Below are 6,194 nucleotides of genomic sequence, written 5' to 3' on the forward strand. Positions count from 1 at the left end.
AAACCAAATAAACTCATTTAACTTCTCCCCATCTTTCCAAACGCCGTCCGTGTTCTGCCCTTCCATGAATTATCGATTCAATAATAGATGATTACTGTTTTGGCTCGCATTGTTTTCTTTCGTTAATAGCTTGGCCTTCGCTTTAAACATTTTGTTGGCAGATATGAATTCGATGTCTTGCAAAATTTTTATGTTTTGGCTTAGTGGAGCACAGGTTAGACGGCGATGAATTGGCCACTCTAATTCCAGTCAATACACTTAGCTTGGAGTTAATGCTTGGCCTTCCTTTTCTGTTTTCACTTAAGCGAAGAACTTTCGCAGAATTTCACTCAAGTCCGTTGCACTTAAGCTTACTGTTTTGAGATCCACTGTTATTTTTCCAGCCTCGTTTCCAGGGTCTCTCCTCTCTGGGGCGTAAAGAGGAGAGACCCTGGGAACGAGGTTGTAATTTTTCTTTTCTCACACCATTTCTCGATTCTCTATTGATCCCCACTCAGTTGCTTTCTTAATGTTTTTCGCTTGAGCTGTTCGCTTAATTACATCCATTTTCTCGTTGTCCAAGTCCGAGTTTTGACTAGGAAAAAGCTAAAATATTTGAGACTTCTATTTTAAAATAATCACCAAACCAGAACTACAAAGTTGGCAAGCGCAAACTCATCCACCAAAAAAAAAAAGTTGCGCCAACTCTGGCATTGAAATGGCATCGTTCGGATTTTATTGGCCGACTAAAGTTGCTTGATATCTCAGAAACCAATCAGAATAAGGGCGGCAAATGCATTTTCCGCCCGTTCATTTCCCGTTTGGCTCGCAAAATGGCGCGTTTTACAAAGGACAATTTGTCATTTGGCTGCGCGTATTGACAATAATTTCAATTTAAGTTTAAACAGTCAGCTCAAGTACATTTGCGTATATTATTTATATTTCCAAAGAAACTCGGTGAATTTGAAAATGACATTGATGTAAAGACACCTGTCATAGCCGCAAAATATAATTATACAAAAGAAATAACGTTAGCTTTCGTGTCCCGGGCGGAAAACATCAAGCAACAAGAGTAAATTTAATTAACTTGTCACTCCTGGGGGCAAACAAAACTAAGCATGCAGGTGAAACAATCTGAGGATAAAAAGTTTTGGAGCTGTCTCTCAAATGTTATATATTGTCGGAAGCCTGAAAATCTCACCAGCAGACTCAAACGTAATGGGCCGGTAATTTTCCCCGTGTGTTATTTGGATCACAGTCTATAATAATCGACTTTAATTTTTTGATATTGGGAGTTTTCAGGGAGTACTATAAACATTGCTAGAAATATTGATAAATTAAGGGAATATAGTATCATTGTGTCATTTTATTATTCCGTTTTTAATATACGAACAGCGCGCTAGTGTGACTAATTATTGGCATAAAAATCGTTAGGAAATAAGGACAATTTCTGTCCTTGTCAACAAAAAAAATCGCTTGCTGTTTGTAGACATGGAACTCCTTAAACTTTGAAGAAGGTCAACGACACAAAGTTAGTTGGAATCCGCTGTCATCGCTGCCTTCACGACGTCAATAGATGCCCTATTCAAAGAGGCATTAAAATTTACAACACAATTTCAATTAGCACTGAACAACGTGCAGCATGTATTTTAAGTTTCTAACAAATGGATCTTTTTGGTTCTCTAGACTATGATGTTGGGCTATTTCTATCAGTCGAGCTCGTCATTTGCTTCCTTGCAATCAGTCCTCTTTGCAATATACGCCTCGTGGGTTTCTCTTCTTAGCATTACTAAAGGAGGTAAGCGAATTTTAATTAAAAGCTTTTCTGGTTTTAAATAAGAAGGGCTCCTATAAAATTCACAAATTCTAGGCGGGAATGGGTGTGCAGCTCGAACTATGAACGTGAGTGTTTATTGCCGCCCGAATATCTTTACATCATTCAATCCTGAAGTAACTAATAAACAATGCATGGGAATAATCCTGGAAAAAATCATTCAGGCTAAACGAGTGTTGTGCGCCGCCTGATAAAAAAAAAACCCACAAAAACCAATAGGAAAAAAAAAAAATGGGAACATATTCCCCAACTAAATATTGTCTCAAAAATCTTTGGGGGTTTAAGGTTAGAAGCAATATGGGAAACAATTAAAAAAAGTTGGAAGTTCGAGAGCTGAGATGAATACATTACAATAAACAAACCTCATATACCTAGCAACAATAAAGCCAATTAACCTAATAACGGCTCACGTGTGTACACATGCATACTAATAGAACATAATTTAGATTCTTTTTCACTGCCATTTACAATTTAGTTCTGCCGAATGTAAGTACATAATGTAATTTGGAGCAAGATGATTGACTTGTATTCAAACGGTAGAGGAGAATAAGAAAAAAATCTATCAGCGGGCTGTCAACTAGGTTACTTTATTTTATAAAATGTACTTTCCCTAGGGAGAGAGAGTACATCCTATGCAAGAAGGACTGATATTTCGAGAAACGTTTCATTCAGTTCTAAACTGTTTAAAAATTCGATATGAAATTATCCAAAGAAATTATTGGGCCTCCGCATTCAAAAATGTTATTGCGGATACATTATGTAGACAAGTGTTTGATTCATTCTTTAAATTTAAGGGTTGTGAAGGCTACTTATTAGTGCCGTTACCCGATTGTGACAACCGATGGATGTTGTGTACCTTTTGATGATTTTTAGTTTCAAGACTGTCTGCGACTGGCACAAATTCAGACCGGAAAGACTTCAGAAGTGTCTCGATGACACTCAGTGTTCGAGCCGCATGTTTTCAATAGAGCCTGTCTCAAAAACAATTTCCCAAAGTTGTTCCCGTTCTAAAATACATTAAAAGCGAGTTATGCTTATTTAAATGTGTAACCGGACAATACTGTTGGGGAAATCAATCCCTCTTTTAACCTATAAGGTATAATGAGGAGATCACAAATTTAAAGGGCATAAAGGAACTGTTTGCATATATTGACCTTATGCCGCATTAAATATTTGATTTAAAGTATACATTTCATATTGGTCTGAAGTTGTACTTACTTCAGTGCTTCACAGTTGACGTTACCTTTTGAAAACTAAAGTTTTTGTACAATTCACATCTTTTTATTTTAATTAATATGATTCTAAGTTTTCTCATGGCTTTTGTATATTCCTTAGAAAATAAGCACCCAATCTTTATCAAATTATTATTATTATTATTAATTTTTTTTTTGGTTCTTCTGATTAGGTTCGTGATAATGTGCTTCGGTGTAGCTATATGAGTGATCAATGGACCATGAGCGTTGAACTCTTCAACACCTGAGAGGAAGAAACTATCTCACAGCAATCTCTTTTCTTTTACTGTAGATGACTGTCGACAAATCGAGTTCAGAGCAACTGTAGAAAATAAGGTGCTACGGAATCACATCATCAAAAGTAGTCAAGTGACAAATGAGGAAATATGCAAGATAAATTGCTATTTGGAGCCAAACTGTGTTTCCTATAACTACGGTCCGCATAGTGCCGGGTTGTTTCGGTGTGAGCTAAGTGACAAGATCCATTTGCAGGCCTCAACCAATGAACTAGAGACGAGAAATGGGTTTATATACAGACAAATACTAAAAGTAAGTAAAACGGATAACTAGAAAGGTCTATTATAAAAAAACTGGTTAATACTCACTCTACAGAAATATGTCATTAACATATGAGTGACCTAAGGAAGAGAGATTTTTGATAGCAAGGTTACCATCGTGGAATTCATCTTGGATCACGCTCAATTAATAGAGCTAAGCATTGGTATTCTAGAAAGCCTGTCAATTTCGTAAGAGAAGCTATAACAATGTAAGGCTTTATCTCTGGGCCTCAAAGCCAACCTCTTTGAATCCAGTCTGACTGAATTTCCATGCCACTTTATGGCTTTGAAAAATTCACCTTGACGAAAAGGTTTCGCTACGAACTGATACTAACGCACAATCCTCGGCATAGTGTGGCTAGACTTCGTTCGAAATGACGATGTTTAGATGCAAGTCAATCAACTTTTGCTAGCAGTGACGGCACATCAACGTAACCTCCGTTTTCTCGGCGACATCTTGAGGATGTCACTGATGAGTCAATTAATAAGTTTGCCTGAAATATTCCAGCAGATCTATGGTAACAGGCATCCCGGACGCAATCGAAGTCCATGTTTGCTTGGTACAACTCTAGGATTCTAAGCAAAGAGTTCACCACAGCATTCATAACTGTTCGGAAGGTCTCAATCGCCTCAAAAATTGGGATTTAATCGTGAACAACATCTGTAGGTTTATTCGGCAAAATGTCATCCCACAAATTTGTATCACTGGAAAACAAATTCCTTTCGCTTTCGAAGTGGTAAATATGTCGATAAAAAAGTAAACGCAAAAGAAAAATAGCTAGCATTTTCGTTAACTCACCAACAGTTAGTAAATTCGGGGAATAAAATCTCATCTTATAAAATTTTGTACCAATTGAATTTTCAGCTAAAGCATCCGAACAGATCAAACATTACTAGCTTCCACTTACATACCTTTAAGAAAATATTAAGCAATATGGGAACACAGCATTGTCTGCTCTTTCAGGATAGGTGCTGGTGCCTGCCTTTAATTTTACACCAACCATACACTAACCATCACTAGCTTTCATTTTTTTCTTTCTTGGCCTTTCCGCCTATTGCTCATTTTTCGAACAAAAAAATAACAGTCTCTGTCATTATCCTCCGGGGTTTATTACCAAATAACAAGATTGTTTTTTCATTTAAAGGACACCTATGAATAGATCAGTGGCCATTGGATTTTTTTTTACATTTTTCAAATATCCCAAATTTTATCATCAGCTACACTTGGTGCACTCAATTGAGTGTCTTAGTCTCCCCGTGCCTATTTATTTCTTATTGCACCCGAAGACGCGTGATCAGCGATATAAATATCTCATATCTCAATTTTTAGAATGCCTGTCTTAGCGGCCCTTGCACAAGCAACATGACCTGTCAAGCGGGATTCGGCTTCAAACGATATCGTTGCGTTTGTCCTCGAGGCTACCGTGGAGACAATTGCCAATTTGGTAAGAAAGATAGGAGAAAAGAAAACAGTATAATTTCTCGCATTTTAGCGTGCGTTCCTTGGTGGTGATATGGATCAGGATTTTTGATCCAAGATCACTCAGATCATGATCTATTAAACGACTGGGGTTGCAGCACGTAAGATCACTTAATCCTATCGATAAAGGTAAAGGGGATTCTGCCTGCGGCAACTTTGAACCTGAATAACTTCTTTAATATTTGACTAAACGCCAGGAAGCTTCAGGACGTTTTCTGGAGAAATTTTCTGTGGTTGGTTAGTGTACCTGACTTTGATGTTACCATGACAAGCAAATTTTGACAGTCATTTTTTTTTTTTAAATATGGAAAAAAATCCATTTTTACAAGAAAGATAAATTACTCTTCTTTCCCTAACTTTTATTTGTTTAGCTCATATTAATGTTCTTTTATTGGTTTTCATTACCTTATGTTCAATTTCGGCGCTCTCTTGAAGTTCTTGTGAAATCTAGAAATCCAAGATGACGGATCCAAGATGGCGGCAATTGGGCAATCCTAACGTAATTACCACGTCATTTGACATCAACATTTCCCGTCAAAAAAAAATCAACATTTCTAGCCGCGGACCTCCAAGAAGGAACCATCTTCGGACGTACTAACCGTCCTGCCACCCTCATTGTCATAGCTTACTACGCTTGAGAAGTTTTGGATGGGCTGGGGGGAGGGCGGAATCCACCCGGTCTAGATAGGGTGGTTTAGATAGGGTTGACATGAAAGCTGGCTCGAAATTTGTGTGCGGCAGTGGAATCCCCAAGTTTAAAACACACTAAATTTGAAGAAGTGAACAACATAGCCACCATTTATAGTACAAATATACTGGAAGCAACCAATTCTGATGATAAGGGATGTCTATTGCTTCTACTGATGACCAGTCAAACAGGATAATCAGGAGAATCAACTTTTTGAAATGACAATCTCGTGGCAAAAGCGAAAGTTTGTGTACAAACAATTTGAACTGTTTCTACTTAGTAAAAATAGAACTGTTACCAGGATAAGACATATTAGGTAAAAATCGTTCTCTGGTTAAAAATTTTAAAACATAAGCTTTCGGCTATCAGTCTATAGCCTTTAACGAATCAAGAAATGTAGCGCGTAAACGGAAATATATACAAA

The sequence above is a fragment of the Pavona decussata genome, unplaced genomic scaffold (assembly GCF_977016875.1).
Source record: "Pavona decussata unplaced genomic scaffold, jaPavDecu1.1 SCAFFOLD_92, whole genome shotgun sequence".
NCBI classification, from domain to species: Eukaryota; Metazoa; Cnidaria; class Anthozoa; order Scleractinia; family Agariciidae; genus Pavona; species Pavona decussata.